The sequence below is a fragment of the Xenia sp. Carnegie-2017 genome, unplaced genomic scaffold (genome assembly GCF_021976095.1).
Source record: "Xenia sp. Carnegie-2017 unplaced genomic scaffold, XeniaSp_v1 HiC_scaffold_13, whole genome shotgun sequence".
Classification (NCBI taxonomy): Eukaryota; Metazoa; Cnidaria; class Anthozoa; order Malacalcyonacea; family Xeniidae; genus Xenia; species Xenia sp. Carnegie-2017.
In genome coordinates, this window is record NW_025813436.1 from 11,142,629 (window position 1) to 11,164,185 (window position 21,557).

Sequence of the window (21,557 nt, forward strand, 5' to 3'; positions counted from 1 at the left end):
GGGTACTGCAAGTTGGCAAGAAAAATCATTGAGAATGAAAGGTTTTGTGGTTTTCGTTGTGGCAATATGTGTATTTGGTATTGTTAGAAATACCCTTGTGATCGCTTCAATAATAAAACAGAAGATTCTGCTAAAGAAAAATTTTTACTTTCTTGTCTTGCATCTTGCGATATGTGACGCATTCACGCTGCTATCTATCTTCTTTAGGCAGCTCAAAGCGTCACATTTTGTCAAACTGCATAAATATTTTGAGTATTCTAATTTTCAAACAAGCGGAGTTACTATGATGTTGATCATTTCAGTTCTACGTTTTCGTGCAATAGTTCATCCATTGAAACCTTCCTTCAGTGGACGAAAGATAAAAATCGTTTGTGGTTTAGCGTACATCATTGGTTTGGTTACGACAGTTTTACTTACTAATCTAGAGTGCATTAAATTTCCTCGACGTCGTTATTACATTTACGAATGGCTGCCTTTTTTTGCCTGTTTCTACATTTTCCCAATAATATTCATGACTATAACTTACTCCATAATCGCTCGAGCATTGATCAAACAAAGAAAAGCCCTAAGAGCATTCTCCAATGCAACACCGTCTCATTTTCAATGCTTCTCCAACTCAAGTTCTCAAAGATATACTCGGGGTTTAAAAACGTTTTTCGTTTGTGCAATAACGGTTCTCTGTTTTTCCGTTGGTCATATTTATTATATGACAGCTTGGTTGCATTGGTTTTATTCTGCTGAAACTAACACAGTAAACGTATCAGTCGCTTATTGTGTAAGAATTTTGGGATCACACGCTGTCAATCCATTAATCTATGGAATATTTGACAGAAAAGTTTTGTACTTTTGGAAGTGGTGCACAAGAAGATAATTATTAGCTAATTCAGATAACAGGACGTTTGATGATTGCTTACATGTTTCCTGTTTTAATGTTTAAACTATTTACGTTTAATTAATGTTTCAAAAACAAGGCCTTTATTGAGTTCAGTATCAGAACCAAGAAGACCTCTAACGTGCTTACTGAAAAAATATTTTCTTTGAATGATACACGTTAAAACCTAAAACTAACTAGAATAAAGTCAAAGTTAGCTGCACATTACAGTTCTCAAGTAATCTTTACATAGATCCCGAATAAGACAATTTTTCCAAGATAATGAAAATTGTTTTTAGCTATATTGTATTTCAACCTGTCATTCACGTGGAATATTTGACCATTAAGTAGACTGTTGTTTTGAAATAACATAAGAGAACTATAGACAAAAAAAATAGAAATGTATTTGGATTGTCTTTATTTATGAATTTGACTAGTTCATGTAAAAATTACAAACAACTGAAATTAGTTGATATTTGTTTTTAATTGACTGCTTTAGCCAGCTATAATGCCATCTTTTTTTTAAAAAATGTTTGGTTTATCTGCGAATAAAATTATGAAATGCATATTGTTTGAAAAATGAAATATTGCTGCACGGTGAAAATGAAGTATTGGGAAAAAATTTTGATAGGAAATTCCATAATGTGTTACATGAAGCAAATATGAGGAGGAAGACAGGTAGAAAGTACTTAGTGTGTTGTTTGGATGAAAAGTAGATAAGGAGACTTTGTAGATGAATAATATACTGTGGAAATTAAAAGATGGCCGAAGAAGATGTGTGGTTACAAGAAGGCTAAAAAGAGTAAATATGAGGTACGAAAGATACGCCATAAGGCTTAAGCCATCAGGGATGGAAGAACCTTTTCAATATTTCGAGGTGGGGATATAACTTCACACGAAAATATGAATATTCAGATGCTCTATAGACTGCTGGGAAAAACCATTTTCTTATCGCTTTAGAATTCGGTAGCCCTTTTCACTTCTATGGGATATGAATTTTGCATTTCTCTTACTTGACGCAAATTTTGGTCATTTATTCGTGACTATATTTAAGTATTCTAACAAATGTTGGCTGCTTTTGCGTTAGAGACGTCCTCACGCTGTAAGGACGTCTTTTTATTCTCTTGTAAAGAGAGAAAAGACGATATTAAGGCATCTAAAAGATTGGCTTATTCGATAAATTTGCTGAAAAGACTCACTTTTACATTGGTAGAAAGCGAGATGTTGATCTGTAGAAGATGTCTCGTTAGTAATTATCAAACTGCAATAAACATAACGTGAAAAATTGGCGTTGGTTTAATGACTTCGATTTTCATGAACTCTTTTATGATCGATTATTACGCGAAACAAGAAAATTTAATATCTAAGCTGTCAAACACAATAGCGTAACGTAAATTTTATCTAAACAAGTGTTTATTTGGTGTCCATAAATACTACCCTACCCCACACCCCTTCATTAACAAAGAAGATGTTTAGTCACATCTTAATTCACTGACATATAGTTTAGACATTAAAACAAAATTTTCATCAATATAGTGAAATATCAGGAGCAGCTTTTTTTCGTCAAGCCTATTTGGATTAACTATAAAACACAAATTTGTCATAATATTGTCATCTTAAATGCTACAGTTCTTCAATTTTCATTACTATAACTGCCAATTTGTTGTAAGGAAAAGACCAACAGCTGTATTTCATACCCAAAACATATAATTGATGCTAATTTCAAATATCACAATATGTAAAATAAGCATCATTCTTTAAGTATATTTTCTTAAGGCATATGCAAAGTGAAATAAAGGAAAATAAGGCACTTAGTAAGTCAGACATATCAGCAATATCTTTATGGAGCCTCGTATAAGTTCCATTCTCGCAATATGTGTATTTGGTATTGTTGGAAATACTCTTGTGATCGCTTCAATATTGAAACAAAAGATTTTGTTAAAGAAAACCAACTACTTTCTTGTCTTGCGTCTTGCGACTTGTGAAGTATTTGCTCTTCTAAGTATATTTTTCATTCACTTCAAAAGTGACTCATTTTTTTCCAGTTGCTCATATATAGCTTCTATAGATAATTTGTTTCAAATAAGTGGAGTATCTATAATGTTGATCATTTCAGTCCTACGTTTTCATGCGATAGTTTATCCATTAAAACTTTCCTTCAGTCGAAGAAATATAAAATTCGCTTGTGGCTTAGTGTACATCATTGGTTTTGTCACAACTGTTGGAATAAAAATTCAAAAATGTATTGTAGATCCTCAAGGTCGTTATTACATTTACAAATGGTTTGCTTTTTTATGCCTGTTGCCACATTTTTCATTAATATTGATGACTGTGACTTATTCCATAATGGCTTCACAAAAGGACAAATTTAAGCAAGCATAGAGAAGAAAATGTTTGATACTCGATCATTTGTATGTTTCATGTTCGTGTAATTATCTGTTTGAAATTAATAATGCTTTTAAACAAGAGGTCTTTCGTGTTAATATCAAAACCACAAGAAGACCTTTAACGCGTTCACTAGAAAGCTTTTGCTTCAAATGATAGAAGTAAAACTAAATCTAAATGAAGTGTCGTAGGTTTAGTTAGCTGCGAACTTTTACGCGTTTTATAAAAATATCCCCAATAACCCAGATTTTTTGAAGAAACGAGAAAAGTTCTCTCCTTTGTCTTTTTCATCCTTGGAACAATCAAGAGTTAACTGCATGGCATGATCTTATAAACACTCACGAGACAAATATAAACAGAATAGACATATAGAATTGACAAACTTTCAATTAGAAAACATCTATAGCAATAATTAGCGAAGAAATTTCCTTTAAAACAGGCAACATTGACGGATGTTTGATGGATAAAATTTTTGTTCTGCAATTGCATTTTCATTGATTGATAACATTTATATGTGAATATTATTTGAAAATAGAATCTTACTTCTATAAAAGTATTGACAAAATGTTTCACACATAATTCCAAGGTATGTGGTACGAAGAGCTACAAACGGACATAACTATTTTATTTAAATCGTAAAATGGATACCAATAAAATAGAAAATTTAAATAGTTTTCTATCCGTTTTATCGTTGCAAATGCGCTTATTACAGCTGTGATGTAACACTAAGTAATATATAGTTTAACCTCAGTAAGCGTCCACCAGTCCAAATTCTTCAGTTAATTTAAAACTTCATCCACACTATCCATTAGGCAGTCCACCAGTCCGAGTCCGCATTTTATCCACACCCTTCGTTGATACATTCATGAGACTCTTTGATTAACACGCGCCATATTTTTCATTTCCAGTTAAGATGTCCTAACGCATGCGTAAATCTAACCAAATTCGCCGACATCATAACGTGCGAGACCTCGGTACTAGCGTACTTTTTTATAACAATTACAACTATGTGTGAACGCTTACTGTTCTAATTGCTGTTGACTTCATCTCCGATGGAATTACAACAATTACAACTATATGTGAAGTAGGCTTTATTACTTTATTTCTAATATGACGCACACTAGTTTACATTCTATTTCATGTGATTGAATTTCATATCATATTACCTTATCTCTTTTGTGCGTGCAAGAAGCTATAATCTTGCGTTACAGTACTTGTCGCTGGGAAAGAAGATCAACAACTAAAATAAAGTAGATTTCCTATCATCTTTAAACACGGCTATACCGGTCACAAGCCCGGGACTTGTAGGGTCTGACTCTCTTCTTTAGTGTATAGTTGAAGGAGGTGGAGTGAAGAGATCTGAGTATGTGTTCTATAAAATGCATGAATAGGTTGTGCATGTCAGAATATACTTTTCTTAAGTGTGTGAGCATTGAGAATAGGCTACTTTTAAAAACGATGTGGCCACACATGTGAGTTGAATAGAGGGTTTTTTGTTGTTTAGTTGTATAGTTCAATAGTTAGTTGCGCCATACATTAAGTGACGACTTAAATCAAATGTCGACTGCTATGAAAAAGTGGTAGACAAAAAGGGTAGACGTTGAAACGACGACTCTAATGAAATGACAATGTATTGAAAAGTTGACTCCTTTAAAATGACAACATTTTGACATGTCAGATCCTACCATAGTCGTAGGAAGATGAATAATTGGGGGGGGCGCGCTCATATTCATATATTCATGATATACAGGCTTAAGCTCTTTTGAAATCCATTGTTTTCAGATTATTATGACATGAATATATGTATATGACACCCCCCAATTATCAATCTTCCAACGCCCTTTACTCTTACCATTTAGAGAAATTAGAAGCACCGATCTAGAGCACAATCAAGTTTTGGGATGCTTTCACTGAAACACATAGACACACCTTCCTTTCTCTTTTCTTTGCCTCCTTTCTCATCTGGCACCCTTTTTTAAGTGTATGAACCTTAACATGCCCCCTTTGCTAAACCCTCTGAGAGATCCTAAATTTGTATACTTAACATTAGTCAAAACACAATTGTGGCTTATTGCCTCATTAAAAAAAGAGTCTGTTAATAAAATTGTCTGTAATTTAGAGTATATCAATTGTTCGATAGTTAAAGAGGAGATTTTATTTACTTTAGCTGGTTACTTTATGCATGATTCTTTTCTTTTCTGTGTGTATATTTTTTAATGGTTGTATACATGCACAAGATATTAGCAACGATCACTGGACAAATAGTTGAATTAATGCAGTCTTGCTTTTTTGTCGACATCGTCTCAATAGCAATGTCATATTGCTCAAGACTAACATTTTGCTTTCATTTTCCTTGAGTATTAAAGAACATAACACTGCGAAAATTTTGTAGTGTAAACTGTAGAAATTGAAAACATTCCAGAGAATGCATGTTGATACCTATAAAAGGCCGTTCACATGTTCCGATTTGTCAGATCCTATGCAACTGATCGTGTGAACTCTTATAAAGTCAGTCTCCAACAGTCGGATCCGTCAATTTAAAAATTCGGTTGAAAATAGGAACTTGCTCTGTTTTCATCCGATAAGATCAAAGGAAGCCGATTAGTAAAATTACATAGATTTGAAAAAGGCTTGGAAACAAGATGAAAAGTACGGAAAATACATCGATAAATGTACTGTATAACACAAATGGCTGTTCACACGATGCTCTCAGAGTTTTGCTCCGTTTTGATGTTGTGTTCACACTACTCCGAATAAATGCCGGCTTTCACCTTTCAGTTTATTTCAGTTATATTTATTTAAAGTGTATCTATTTTTGCTGACCATATCTATATCGCCGTGACAGCTGTGGAATAGCTGCTTAACAAAAAATCCAGGAATATTGAGCGGGTTAAATTGGACAAAAATAACTACATGTCGATCCTAAATGGAGGATTATATAGCATAAATGAGAACTGCACAACGTATGAAATCCAAAGCCCCGTATTGGGAGGGTTGGGACACCGGAAAATTTGCTTAGCGTCCGCTATTTTTGTTCTAAAAGCCAGCAAATTTAGAGCAGCAAATGGTAGAAAGACAAAGTTTCTGTTGTGCTTTCTTATTCATGAATAAGCAGCGATCACTATCTTTGTAATTCAATTGTTTATAGATGTCATAATAATAGAAAAGTATTTGATTAACGATGTGGATATAATTTATTGGCCTTTAATACTGTTTTTGCAACAAGGAAGCGCGTATGTTTCTATTCGTCATCGCTTTGATTGGCACTATTATAACGCAACATAAATCATTGAAAACATTTTCTTATAATTTATCTCCTATGTAAAAAATGGTTATAATTTGCGCTTTAGGAACAAAAATGGCGGCTAGATGCCATGTGACCCATTCTACCCAATCACCTTGATCATAATGCAAGAACAATAGGTGTTCCAACTCTTAGATACACCAGGCTCTGATGAAATCGGTTTACTTCTCAAGATGTTCATATGTGAGTAATAGGCATGTTTCAAATTAATATTTTTTTTGTTTTATATCAATTCTTGGATTGCCACCAACCTCCATGGAATTATAAAACAATTATTATTGGCACCAGTCGGCGTGGGTAAGCCGACTAGTGCCAACAATAGCATTAATATAATCTTCTTTTGCTTTTGACCACCATCATGGCGGCCGTGACGTAGCAGGCACACCAAGAATATACGTTCTTCATTGTCGTGTGATATATACTTTAAAAGTGAATTCATTACCATTTACGAAAGCTCTTAAAGCACAATGGAAATGATCAAACAAAATTTTATACCAGTATTTTTGGATCACACTCGTTAAATCGTCTAATCGATAATGGAATATTGAAAAACAATGTCTTTTGTGGAAATGCTACTCCAAAATTGAAAATGGTCAAGTGATGTGAGATGCCAAAATGTAAGTATAATTAATAGTGCTCTCTTTTTTACAAAAAAAGAGAACATAATCGCTCGAGCATTTATCAAGCAAAGAAAACGCCTATGAGCCTTAATAGCATAATTTCCTCTACAATCCTCATACAGCTAAGAGGCACATCTAGGGTAAGTAAAAATAAATTACTGCAGTCCATTTTGGCATGTATTTACATTTCAAAGTACCTTAGAGGCAAATCCATTGGTAAAGTTATATTCTTTAGAAACTTAAAACCAATGGTGTTTTTTTGAAAGTACTTTGAATTTAAAATTATGCCTTTATGATTTATTTTGACTAACGCTGGATCCGCTACTGATACAACTGAGGTTTGTAAAGAAAAAATGGGAATACTAACATCTTTTTCGTTTGCATGAACACAGGCATTTGGGCATGATTATATTTTGGTCGCACATTATGTAACAAAACATGTAGAAAATTTTTAAATTTTCCCTGCATTAAGCCCCTGCACGAATACAGCGTGATGATCCAGGTGCAGGGATAACCTCAATAGAATGAAAGAATGGACAAACGCATTGAAATTTACGTGAAAGCATTAATCAAATAATTTGAATTGGAGGTAGTTGTTCGCTCACGAAAAATGTCACGCAAACTTTGTGTTGAAACATAATTCAAGTTTATGCATTTGCGCAGTAGACTTAGTCTACATCAAATTTTCTGAAACTTCCATTCTTTGTCAAGCCAAACCAAAACTTTCAACACAAAAAATAAAAACTGATTTTTAAAACCCCATATAAACCTTCAAGATATTTTCCCGCACATCACTTTTCTGTTTTCCGAGGTCGATTTTCTGTTATGCATCTTAGCTTGAACTAACGATGCTAAAGTACTCATACTGGGACAAGTTTGTGGGTTATTTGTCTTATATTATACTTTACTAAGAATTTCAAGGTTCTCAACTTTTGCGACGCACAAGTGCTGGATAAAAATTTGTAGTCTATTGTGCATCCTTCATTTTATGAATTTAATTAGCATTTCTGCATGAATTTACTTCGTTATTTATTTTAAAATCTTGCTTTCAGAATGCTATATTTGTTGCTCTGCATTTAACCGGAACAGAAATCGAAGTTAAAAAAAACTTCGACCACCATCTATTTGTTTCGTTTGCCATGATGTTGTAAGTTTTTATAAAACGAACCTGTGTTCGAATGATTTCACATGTTTGTATCGAAGTATTGCAAGTAAAATATTTCATCAATAACAGGTCCAGTAGTGAGGGGCAGGTGGTATGGAAAAGTTATATGACCAAAAAAGTTCCTCGTACATTGGGATCCTAGTTGTCAAACAGGCATCCTTCCTAACGCTGTGGATAGAGGACGTTGTCAAAACGATCAAAACAAAGTGTGACTCTTTGCAGAAACCAGTTAATCGTCCCGTCTTGAGAAACAACCTATCAGGGCTTTCATAATGACGTCCTTTTAAATAGCTAAATTTAAATATTCTTTGTCTCCGAGAAAGTTTTTATTCTGCAAGTGATGCAACGTTAAAAAAGCTTTCAAATTTATCAACTGCAAGAATTACTTTAAAAGAAATTAACTAAAAGCAATAAAATGTTTCGTCGATATTTGGTGATTAAAGGTAATTAAATAGTATAAATGTTGCTGATTGGTCCGTTTTAAAACTGTACACATTTCCAGTGCCATTGACGTATGCTTATAATGCAAATGTAGCTAATGAGAAAATACAGAACAAGACAACACACTGAAAACTGAAAACACAATTTTTCATGGCATTTCCAAAGTGAGATATCGAAAACTAGAGCACTCTAAAAGGTAGCTCACTTATATCCTGATGGTATCTGGTATAACTCTCATTCTCGCAATATGTGTATTTGGTATTTTGGAAATATTCTTGTGATCGTTACATTATTAAAAAAAAAGATTCTGTTAAAGGAGAACTACTACTTTCTTGTCTTGCATCTCGTGATATCTGACGCTTTTGTATTGATAAACTTATCGTTTTTTAATATATTGCGTACCAATTTGAAAATTAACTCATTTCGGTAACAAATGTAGTTAAAATGTTTAATTTATTCGATAAGATCGGGTTTTGCTTGTGCACGTGTAAGGCTTCATTAAGCATTTTTTTAAAATTGAGTGTTGGCGGTGTCTAGGATAGTGAAACATGAGCGAAAGTATTTGGAGTGTTTAAAACATTATGTTAGAATGAATGAGAAAGAGGAAATGCGTAAAATTGTACTGCTATATTTTAAAACAATTTACTTGAACAACTTCGGAAATAATAAACAGTTTTTCATGGCATTTGGAAAGTGAAATATAGAAAAATGAAAAAGCTAGAAATTCCCGTAGAAAAGTCACTTTTCGTTTCCGTCAGTTTATGCTTGTTTCCATGACCTTAAATATTGACAAGCATTTGATCGTTGAGGTTATTGATATTTTATGGAATTTAATGTAATGATTTCGCGTAAAATAGTCAAAATTTACTGTTTAATATGGCTTTTCATCAAATAAAATATGATAAATTTGGATACTTTTGAATGCGCTTTGTCTTAGGAACGTGCCTATTCACATTTGCAGCTGTGATGAGACGTTATGCGCGTTTGCTTTTATTTAACTGTAATAATATTTTAAAATTAAATATTATAAAAGTATTAATTTTAATGATGTTTGGTTATGTAATTTTACGTTATAAGCTTTCATGAATTCTAATTGGTCAGTATAGCTATTAAAGAAGGCAGAACAAGTTATATAACACATTTGTTGAGTATTTCACTTACTGAGCAACGAAAAAGCAAATTCTTTTGGGTATTTGCAAAGTGAAATACAGAAATATAGAGACCATTCCAAAACATATAGTAAGTCCATCATATCCATCATATTTTTATCATGGGAATTTTCTTTGTGTTGCTTCTTACAATATTTATATTTGGTATTTTTGGAAATACTCTTGTGATCGTCACAATAATAAAACAAAAGATTCTGTTAAAAAAGAACTACTACTTTCTCGTCTTGCATCTTGCGATATGTGACGCATTTGTATTGATAAACTTATCTTTTTTAAATATCTTGCGTACCAATTCAAAAGTTAACTCATCTTGGATGTTCTGTTTGATGAGAGGTATAATAAGTCTTTTTTTTGAAAGTGGAGTATCTATGATGTTGATGATTTCAGTTCTACGATATCGTGCGATAGTTAATCCATTAAAACTTTCCTTCAGTCGGCAAAAGATAAAAACGCTTGTGGCTTAGTGTACATCATTGGTTTAGTTGCGACAGTTGGAATGACAATTCTAAATTGCACTGTAGATACTCAAGATCGTTATTTCATTTACAAACTGTTTGCGCAATATTTATGTGTTTTCATTTTCCCAGTAATCTTCATGATTGTGACTTACTCCATAATCGCTCGAGCATTGATGAAACAAAGAAAAGCTACGAACACTCTCGAATCCGACACATTCTCATGTACAATCCTCCACTAGCTCAAGTCTTCGAAGATATATTCGAAGTTTGAAAAGATTTTTTGTTTGTGCACTAACGGTTCTTTTTTTTTCAGTTGGTAATATTTATTATATCACAGCTTTGTTGCAGCAGTACTATAGTGGAGAAACTAACGTGATACATGTATATGTTGGTTATTGTGTTAGAAGTCTGGGGTCGCACGCTCAATCCATTAATCTATGGAATATTTGACAGACAAATGCTGTACTTTTGGAAGTGTTGTACAAGAAGATTTTAGCAAATTTAGACAGCAAAATATTTTTAATCACTTGTATATTTCCTGTTCTAATCTAGTAGTGGAGATGTTTAAAAATTTAATGTCTTGAAACAAGAATTAAGCCTTTTACAAATTTAAATATAGAATTAAGAAAAGGATACCTCTGAAGCGTACTTTAAAAATTTAATTGCTTTGAATAACGAACACGGAAACTAACCAAAATAACTCAAAATATGTTAAGCAATATATTCGTGCACACTAGAACCCAAATAAATAATGACACTCGTCGTCATTTTTCTAGTAAATAATAAAAGTTTTCTTCATTATGATACTATTTTTCAATCTTTTCTTCTGTGGAATGCTGGAAAACTGTCGATGCATGTTCTTTTATAGATTCGAGAGAGAAATGTAAAGATAGAAAGATATAAGTAAATTATTAATAAATAGAACCTAAAATGGCTTCGCATTCAGAAAAAAGCAAATTAAAATAAATTAGTGTCTTTTCCACTTTTGAAAACAATGCTTGTCTCCTATAAAATGACCACTGTTTGAAATATCTTGTATAAAATATAAAAGAGGTTAACAATAATGTCGCAAAAAAGATAAATATAAAGGTTTACGTAAAGGTAGAAAAAGGTAGATATGAGTGTGATAGAGACAGGTTAGAATACTGATAACTAGAAAATAGTGTTAAAACGTTTAATTTGTTCGTTAAGATCGGCTTTGTTTGGCGTATGTGTAAGGCTTCATTAAGTTTTAGAGAAAATTGAGTGTTGGCGGTGTCTAGGAAAGTGAAACATGAGCGAGTGTATTTGGTGTGTTTAAAACAATAAGTTATAACTAATGAGAAAGAGCCGATGCGTAAACTTCTACTGCTATATTTCAAAACAATTCATTTGAACAACTTAAAAACTAATGAACCGTTTTTCATGGCATTTGGAAAGTGAAATATAGAAAAAATGAAAAAGCTAGAAATTCTCGTAAAAACGTCATTTTTCGTTTCCGTCAGTTTATGCTTGTTTCCATGACCTTAAATATTGACAAGCATTTGATCATTGAGGTTATTGATATTTTATAGAATTTAATGTAATGATTTCGCGTAAAATAGTCAAAATTTATTGTTCAATATGGCTTTTCGTCGAATAAAATATGGTAAATTTGGATACTTTTGAATGCGCTTTGTCTTAGGGAACGTGCCTATTCACATTTGCAGCTGTGATGAGACGTTACTTGGGTTTACTTTTATTTAACTGTAATAATATTTCAAAATTAAATCTTATAAGAAGCATTAAGTTATATTGATGTTTGGTTATGTAATTACACATTATAAACTTTCATGAATTCTGATTGGTCAGTATAGCTAACATAGAAGGCAGAGCAGGTTATATAACACATTTGTTGAGTATTTCACATACAGAGCAACGAAAAACCAAATTATTTTTGGTATTTAGAAATTGAAATGCAGTAATATACAGACCATTTCAAAACGTATAGTAATTTAATAATCCATCATATTTTTATCATGGAAATTTTCTTTGTGTTGAGTATTGCAATATGCATACTTGGTATTTTTGGAAATACTCTTGTGATCGTTACAATATTAAAACAAAAGATTCTGTTAAAGAAGAACTACTATTTTCTTTTCTTACATCTCCCAATATGTGACGCATTTATACTATTGCGTTATTTCTCTTTAAAATCTTTGAACACCATTCGAAAAGCAATCCAATTTTGTTAAACTGCTCATATATAAGTAGCATAGATACTTTTTAAGTAAGTGGAGTATCTATGATGTTAATCATTTCAGTTCTACGATATCATGAAATAGTTCATCCATTAAAACTTTCCTTCAGTCGGCAAAAGATAAAAACGTTTGTGGTTTAGCGTACATCATTGGTTTGATTACGACAGTTGAAATGACATTTCAAGAGTGCATTGTGGATCCTCAAGCTCGTTATTTTATTTACGAATTGTTTGCGTTTTATTCATGTTTCTACATTTTCCTAATAACCTTTATTACCGTGACTTACTCCATAATCACTCAAGCATTGATTAAACAAAGAAAAGCACTACGAACACTCTCCAATCCGACACATTCTCATCTGCAATCCTCCATCAGCTCAAGACTTCGAAGATATACTCGGCATAGTAAGACATTTATTGTTTGTGTCAGCACAGTTCTCTGCTTCACAGTGGGTCACGCTTCTTTTTTGGTTGTAGACGTGCTCTATATAAACAACACTGTTCCATCAAATTCATCCACTAATCTTTACGTTGTTTATGTTCTCCGTCTTTTTGGCTCACACGCGTTAAATCCTCTGATCTATGGAATATTGGATAGAAAAATGCTGTTTTTATGGAAATGCTGCCCAAAAATAAGACCAATCTAAGTTGTTTTCATTATGAAAAGTAGAGATTTGTAATATAGGGCTCCTTTATGTATTTCGAACATTATAGAGCAGCTAGAATATAATTTAGTTGTGAATTGCTTTGTGAGCGTTTATATGATTCTAAGAAATGCATTTCTGTTGATTTCCAATAATACATAATTTCATAATAGTATTGTAAATCAGGTCGGCATGTTTTCCATCTCTTTATTTACTTTACAAATAAAATAAATAAATGTGTTCGACATGATGATCTCAAAATTAATTTTGCAGAGTTCTTTCTGTGAACAAAATATTTAAAAGTTATCAGTTTCCTGTCAAATTTGTGGTAGATAAATACATTTATTCAATCTACAACAGCATTTTACAAAACAATTCAACGTCTTTGTAAACATCGCATATTTTGCTTTATACTGAACAAATAAATACTAAAATGAGATAAAGAATTTTGACTGCATACATGCAGTGGCGTTTTACAATTGCAGTAGGCTAAGTAGGCTGAAGCCTACAGGCCCGCCTTTCAAGACGCTCGTTGTATTTAGACATATTTTACCTTTCACCTTTTGTTCTAAAGTTCGACCATATATGCTGCTGGAAACTTTACGATCTACTGTTTTAATGCTTAATGCACAAAACTCATAAAGTGCAGAGGACTTACTCAGTTTGAATTTTAAATTTGTTCCTTAATGTTTACACTATATGAGTTACAAAAAGAAGACAGAAATTGCAAAAGCAATGGAACGCAAAAAACACAAACGTCATCAAAACACTGAACTTATTTGGAGGAACAAATATCACTTAAAACCCACAGCTTTGTCGTAGCCTACAGGCCCCGTAATTATTTATCCGCCACTGATATTATTGGTGTAGGACAAACTACACGTTTCTTTTCATCCAAGATTTCATGTAAAGGAGAAGCAAATTCACTGTGCGTCTGTTCTGCCCATCTAGCAAAGTTTTTTTTGTTTTAACCACTCTTTGTATACATACGTCCATCCGTAAACGAATTCGATGTTATTGAACATCAAATTTTGGCCGTCCACACGTAGGCAAAGACGCCATTTCATATCACAAGTTTTCAAATTTACTTAAAAACTCTAGTTTACAGTAATTACGTATTATCGTTTGTTCTAAGTAGCATTTGTACAATAACAAAATCCTCCATTTTCTTGACCGAAAAAATGGCTGCCAGACTTTGATTGACGCACAATATGTTGACACGCATTCTTTTACGTAATTCCGTAGAGATAGCTAACTAGTTTCCAGTCTTCGTAAGTTACTCCTCAAATCAATGACTTATTTCAACAAACTCAAGTTTATTTCTTTTGCAATGCTCAAGCTGATTATTATTTTTCGCCGATCTAAGTATCCTGACCAAATATGCAATGCGCATCGTTTTTGTTGATCTTGCCACGCATCTTTGTCGACCTCTAAAAAATGTAGAAAAATCTTCTACATTTAAATTCAAACATTCTCAAACTTTCACAATCACGTAGCTCTCATATTAATCATTATAGAATAAATACAATAAAACGCGTACGCTGATTGGTGTAGAAGTGAATTTCCATTTGCCTATGCAAACCGAACTGAGCTAATTCCACTAAATGCATCAAAGGAAATTTACAAATCAATCATAATACATGTTTGAGGAAAGGTCAAAGCGTTTGTTTCAAATTTGTCTTTTTCGCATTATTGTTATTTTATAAAAGAAATAAACGATGTTTTACGTGTTTGCACTGGCTTACGTAAACCTTTGAGGGGTAGTGAGAATTCTCGAGCTGGAGAAAACTCTCGACTTTCGATCTCTGTTTTGCACTGATCTATTTTCAAGTTCTCCCAAAGGTCTCCTTGGTTTGCATATAAGCTAGTGCAAACACAGTAAACATCTTTTATTTTTTAATTCAAATGTATAGTTACACAATAATTCAACAAAAACAGTTATCTCAGATTTCGTTGGTCATCAATAATACTTGGCACTGACCTCTTTGATGAGACTGGATGTTTTTTTTCTTTAGAGAAGTTCAATATGTCGTTCTTAGCAATAATAATATAGCAACATTATCATCGACAAGGAAGGTGATTTTCATTTGATTTCCTCGTCTTTCGTTGCATTGGTTGCATGTGCCTCAATTGGTTTAATTTCTGTCGTTTAAAGCAATTTCCTTATTTATAAATCTTCTAGGGAATGTTTGAAGCGCATCTTAAAAGTTTCTTCGTTCATTCCAACGTCTCAAAATATATCAAAACATTTAAGGTAAGCAGGTGACGATTGACTATATGTGTATATCAGACTTTATGTATTTTACTTCTGATCTCTGATGTACATTAACTTGATCTGCTTAAGTGCCCTTGACACGATTTTTATTGTCTTTGAACAACCAATCTTCCGCATTTGACTTTGTTTTTAACGCTAATCTTAACATGCTTACTTGTGGAGTTATTAAAGTTTTGGCGATATGTACACACATTGAAGAATTTATGTTTGGCCGTTTTCTGATTTACTTTTTTTGAATCATGTTTTATTTCGTTGTACCGCAAACCTGCTTGTACTGTGTTAAAACAATTGTATTGTTTAGTAAAATGATCACCTACTTAGGGAATGTTCTACCTTTCTTTTACATGCAAATTCTAGCCATACATCAAGAGCTCGGTATGAACTGCGAATTTCGGCGCTAAAATACAAAATAGCTGAAAATAAACGTATGTAGTTGTCGACTTTTGATTTTTTACGCTTTCTAAGTTTGTTTGCTGCCGTAGATGTCTTTTCTTGTCGCCATTGCTGAAAAGCGATGCCTTATCGCAGGCATGAAAATCCTTTGAATTTTCAGCCCTACAGGAAGTCTAGCCCTGCTGAATGCGTTTACATTGGACATTCTCAGCCCTACATAGCGAGATTTTGTGTAAACAATAGCAAGATCTCGGCTGTTAAGGCTGGCCTTTTTCTCATGTAAACGAAGAGTGATTTTATGTGGAAATTTAACTGCACGCGAGATCTCGCTTGGAAGAGCCAACCTTCCCTGTAGGGCTCATGTAAACAGCCCCTAAAAGAAAGTTTTTATTTTTAGTGAAAATAAATGGAAGTTACGAATTATTAAATCAAGATATGATCTTCGCACTTTGCTGGACAATTTAAGCAATCGTCTCAGGACCTGAAAAATTTTTTCAGGTCCAGAGTGATTGAGAATCCAAAATCTTGATTTAATTTCAAATACCGCACTTCATAAAACATTCATACGACATTACGAATTATTCTCATTCGGAAATGATTGAACGTACATTCCCTTATTTATCTACCACAAAAACTTCAATGAATCCAAAACTAAGCATGCAGACATTTATGTTAAAAAGTCCATGACAGTTGTTGTAGACGATAAAAAATTCATGTAATATACACGTGTATCTGTGTTTAACATGAGAATTATCTTGAAGATTCAACGGTATTTTGTATTTTTTTAGCTTGAAATAATGACGAACATCGCTTCGGAAAGTAATATAACGTTGCTATTGCGGGAATTTCAGGTAATATTTTTTTGTTGAGATGTTTAAAGAAATTGCCCATTTTGAAATTTTAAATATTCTTCATCGAGATGAAAACTTGTCTGTCATATTGAAGATATTTGTGTATTTTCTGAACATTACTTTGTATAGTTGCAGTTATAGTTTGAAGAGCTACAATATTTGTTCGTCAATAACCTCTTGTTTCTGCGTCACCTCCCACAGAGTTCCTTTACCTTAAAAACTTTTCCTCTCCTTAAAAATTGATCCTCATCATATATAGTGGTTAATCTCTTCGCACACAGTTACCCTTAATTGCACGAACATACATAGCTGCCCTTTATCCTTCAAAATACATAGTTACCCTTATCAGGTGAGAGCACCTGACAGTACTAATGACACCATCAATGACAAAAAAACAAAAACTAAAACATGCAACTGCCGAGAGAAAGAAAACTGCCCACTTGACGGAAACTGCCTACAATCATCTGTCATCTACCAAGCAACTGTTAAACGTTTGGACACTAACACAACTAAGACCTACATCGGACTTACAGAAAAGGAACTTAAAACTCGACACAGGAGCCCCACTGCCTCTTTCCGCCACAAAAAACTAAGAAACTTAACCAAACTCAGTAAACACATGTGGACACTTAAAGACAACAACATCGCTCACGATATCTCATGGAACATCATTACTCACAGCAAACCGTACAACAGCGACAACAAAAGATGCAACCTATGCCTGATAGAAAAATCCTTTATCCCCTACCAACCACAACTATCATCACTCAACAAACGTAACGAACTTGTCTCCTCTTGTCGCCATAGACACAAGGCAATTTAATGTAATTTGTAATCGTACACCTAGCTTGTATGTAGTTCTACCTATATATAGTTAGACACATGCATTTGTATTCATTTATTATTATCCCCTGAAGAGTGAGAAATCACGAAACAGGCTTGTCGAGATGAAATTGTAGTTTTGTGAATTTTCTTCTTAACAATATAATTATGCTCCGCTGTAACGAATCGAGCACTGTAATTACGGAAGATCAAGTAAACAAAACTAGTTACCCTTATCATATATACTTTTATCCTCTTCATACGTAGTTGCCCCATTTTGGCCTTTTTTACATCTCATCGTTCTCGTTACCAGAATTACATCAACAATTCGGACAAAGAGTTCGTTGCGTCGACGATACAAGCCATTGGCCGTTGTGCATCGAACATTCCCGAAGTTACAGATACCTGTTTAACCGGTCTAGTTAGACTGACATGAACTATTAGAAATATTTCTTCCAGGGATTTCTTGGTTTTGGTTAGACAACACAACATGAGTGTTCAGTCTACAGAATGCATGTATTTCTATTGGTTATATTCGGCAGTCATTAGTTTAACTAATGCACTTATTGACGTGACTGGTATTGAAGTTCTAAATTTATTGTTTTTCTTGAAATTACCGAACTTTTATTTTCTTTGTCGTTTCTTGTGCAACAAATTGTAGCACTATGTGCAAATCTCTTATTTGGTTTCCTTGTTATTTTTGTAACGCATCACAGAAGTACGTACGCGACCTAGTGAATGCAAATTCATATGCTCAAGTTTTTGCTATTAAAATACAGACATGTGTCGAAAATCACTGCAAATACATTTGCTTGCGATACGTAGATCGTCTACTAATGCTGTTCCACGACCAAGTCCAGCAAAACCCTGGAAGAATGTCTAATTAGAGTTCAGCCAATATTTTCATGCTATTGTCCCAATGTCCCAATTTGTTTGTTAATATGTCCTAATAGATATTGATAATCAAATATATTTTTGTGATCCAACATGGCGGGATCAAAACTCAAGAATTGTTGGTTTCAATTTCAATCAATCAAAGGGGCAGTAAAAAACAATAACGTTTGCCCACGGATATATTCTTTTGTATTTGACCTCCAACATGGCGGCCAAACAGACTGGCGTATAACTTAAATTAGTTAGTATAACTTAATTAATTAGAAGTTTTTCTTTCCGAATTGCAATTCAGTTTCGATGGTCTGATTACATGAGCCCGGGTAGCCGGGATTCAGCGAAGCGTTTAATGATTTTAGCAAATGGAAAAGATTAAATATTTCACAACGAAAAACTTGTTGAGGAATTTCTCTATGCTCTGAATCTACAAATTCAGAAAACCTTTAAAATGCAAACAAAGAATTTAGCCTGATTTAAAAATTACAACTAAAATGACTTATGACGCTTAAGAAATGGTTGTAAGTTTTGCGTTTGAAGTTTTTGCTCTTTTAATGACTTCAAAATCATCTCACGCCTCGTCTAATCCCGATTACCGGGCTCATGTAAACAGCCCCTGAGGTACTTTTATTTATTAATTAAACATGGCTGAAGCATAATAAAACGTTTCTTATGTTTACAAACATAAAACGTTCCATAAGGTCATGGATAGAAGGTTTTATAAATAGTAATATTTAGTCTTTAATTGTAAGACATCATTTGACTGAAATGCATTCTACATAGGAAGTTTGAAAACATTTATCTAAATTTACGATCGATATTTACAGAGATTCTCCATTCAAACCCACTATATTGCTTAACACACAAAATCTCACCACATTGTCATCAATCATCATCACACTTTGTAACCTAACACTTTGTGAATATCGTAAATTAGTATTCATATTTTCAAACTTCCTATGTATAACGATATATTTCTTAAGTTAAAGACAAAGCGTTACTATTAATAAAATCTTCTATCTATGGCCTTATTGAAAGTTTAATGTCGGGCGATAACATTTATATTAAGAAATGTGGAGAAAGCCGATGTCGAATCGACGTCGATTTGCACAATGAAAAGCAGATTTAAAACAGGTAAACGATTTAAAGTGGCACAGTAGACCAAGAAATGTCGTGTTCTGTTGTTTGTTCACCCATATATGAATCTTGGGGGTGTATACTGTTGTGCCAATTTCCCCTTTGCAATTAGTCGACATATCTTCTTTGTAGGATTGATTGTTTACGGTTTCGGTCATACATTCAGCGTAAGAAATTAAACTTTCAACCTCCTGGAAAAAACACATAAAATATGTACCAGTTTCCCTCTTTCAAACAATACCAAAATCAAATTAAAAGCTCGTATCTTATTGTTTTTTAAGGTAATAAAGAAAAAACATTATTATAAAGTACTCACTTTTTTTCGTGAAAGAGAACCAGGTGATTTCTTTGCTTCTGATGAGTTATCTCCTTGCTTGTTAAGTGGTTTATTTTCAGTTGGCACAGCATCAGGTTTTAGCATTTACGGTTGCAGAATTCTATCCAAATATTTAGCCTTTTTCTTTCATCCTTGTTTTTTGGCTTAGGAAATGAAAAGAAATGTATTCCGTTTTCTTTGTCTTTTTTACTATCGCTATTGCAGCCATACACCGGACAATACATGATTATAAATGTTCAAACTACTAAACTTTCGGCAAAATTTTTTGATTCTGTATGAAAGAATGCGTGTTCTTATCTGGCGCAATTGTGTGAGAAATGGAAAGAAAAGATAACTTGCCATCGTTGATTAGCGATCCCATACAAATTTTTTATGTTGACAAGTGTTGTAATTGCTTTAAAAATTGAAACGGATTCAACTTTTACAACTGCTCCCGATTATTGGGCGATTTTAAATGACAACAATTGCAAGGAGCTTTCAGCATTCACATTTAGTTGTAAACCTTTGTCATTGATGGACTTACAATAATTATATGGGAAGTAGACTTTTTTGCAAAATATTTCACTTCTAATAGTTGTCAGTCATATTTAACATTTGCATATCAACATGAGAGTATTTTACATTATCACTCCAAAGGACTGGATCTAGATATCTGGTATAATGCAGTGATTTTTTGCTTTATTTTTTCCACATTTCAGCATCACAAAGAAATGTTTTTACTGTGTATTTAGAAAACGTAATAACAGATTGTTTCGTGGCAGTTCTTCATAAAGAGAACCAAAAGCTGTTTATGCTCATCATTGAAATATTTTCCTTCACATGCCTTTATTTGTAACTGGACAATGGTCGTTGTTTCTTTGTTTTTCTGTTCTAGTTTGTTATGAACAAATGCATAGCAAATAGCGTCCATTATCTGTTGGGAAAACTCGCTTCAGAACAGTCTCAAGTTTCTAAATAGTTTTTGCTAGAATGTTAAAATACTGTTAGTAGCATCGGCAGTGGTTAATAAAACCACCATCATCTCCAATTACATTGCTCTGACTGTTTTTCAAGACTGTTTTTTGTCCACATGCTCGAAACATGCACCATCGTCCTTGATACATTTTGTTTCTTCCCACAAGGTCTTTTCGTGCATTATTGCAATATTTGTTTCCATTAAATTGGATTTCATTTTTATAGTATTGTATTTCTTTTAAGGCTTCTTGGTAGTAATCATAATAGTAATTGAGCTTGCTTATAATTGCTTCAATTCATATTTAAATTTAAACAAAGAGAAGTTTTTAGTTTCAATATTTTTTTCATTGTTTTAGTTGCAAACATGTTTCGAGTAATGTTTAATAAATTTGGTTGATGTAGCATATGTTCATTAAACAAAGGTTCACTAGTGTTGGAACCTTTAATGTTTTTGTCCTCATGCATTATGTGCCGCGCATATTAGTTGCCATTATTCTAGCATGATATTTAGTTCTTTTCACTCATTCTCAACCATTAAAATGACGCTACGTCTAATCTTATATTAAATTAGTTCCGATTTCATTACGAAGAAATGACGTCGTGTTATTGCAGTGGTAGGAAACAA

The 21,557-nt window shown here is 33.1% G+C and overlaps 1 long non-coding RNA gene across 1 annotated transcript; it reads left to right on the forward strand.

Annotated features, from left to right (window-relative positions):
• Positions 1–15,504: 15,504 nt before the first annotated feature.
• On the forward strand, positions 15,505–18,040 carry LOC124456268. The gene is made up of 3 exons (XR_006952194.1): positions 15,505–15,529; positions 16,732–16,794; positions 17,930–18,040. It is a non-coding gene; the product is annotated as an uncharacterized LOC124456268 (long non-coding RNA).
• The last annotated feature ends 3,517 nt before the right edge of the window (positions 18,041–21,557 follow it).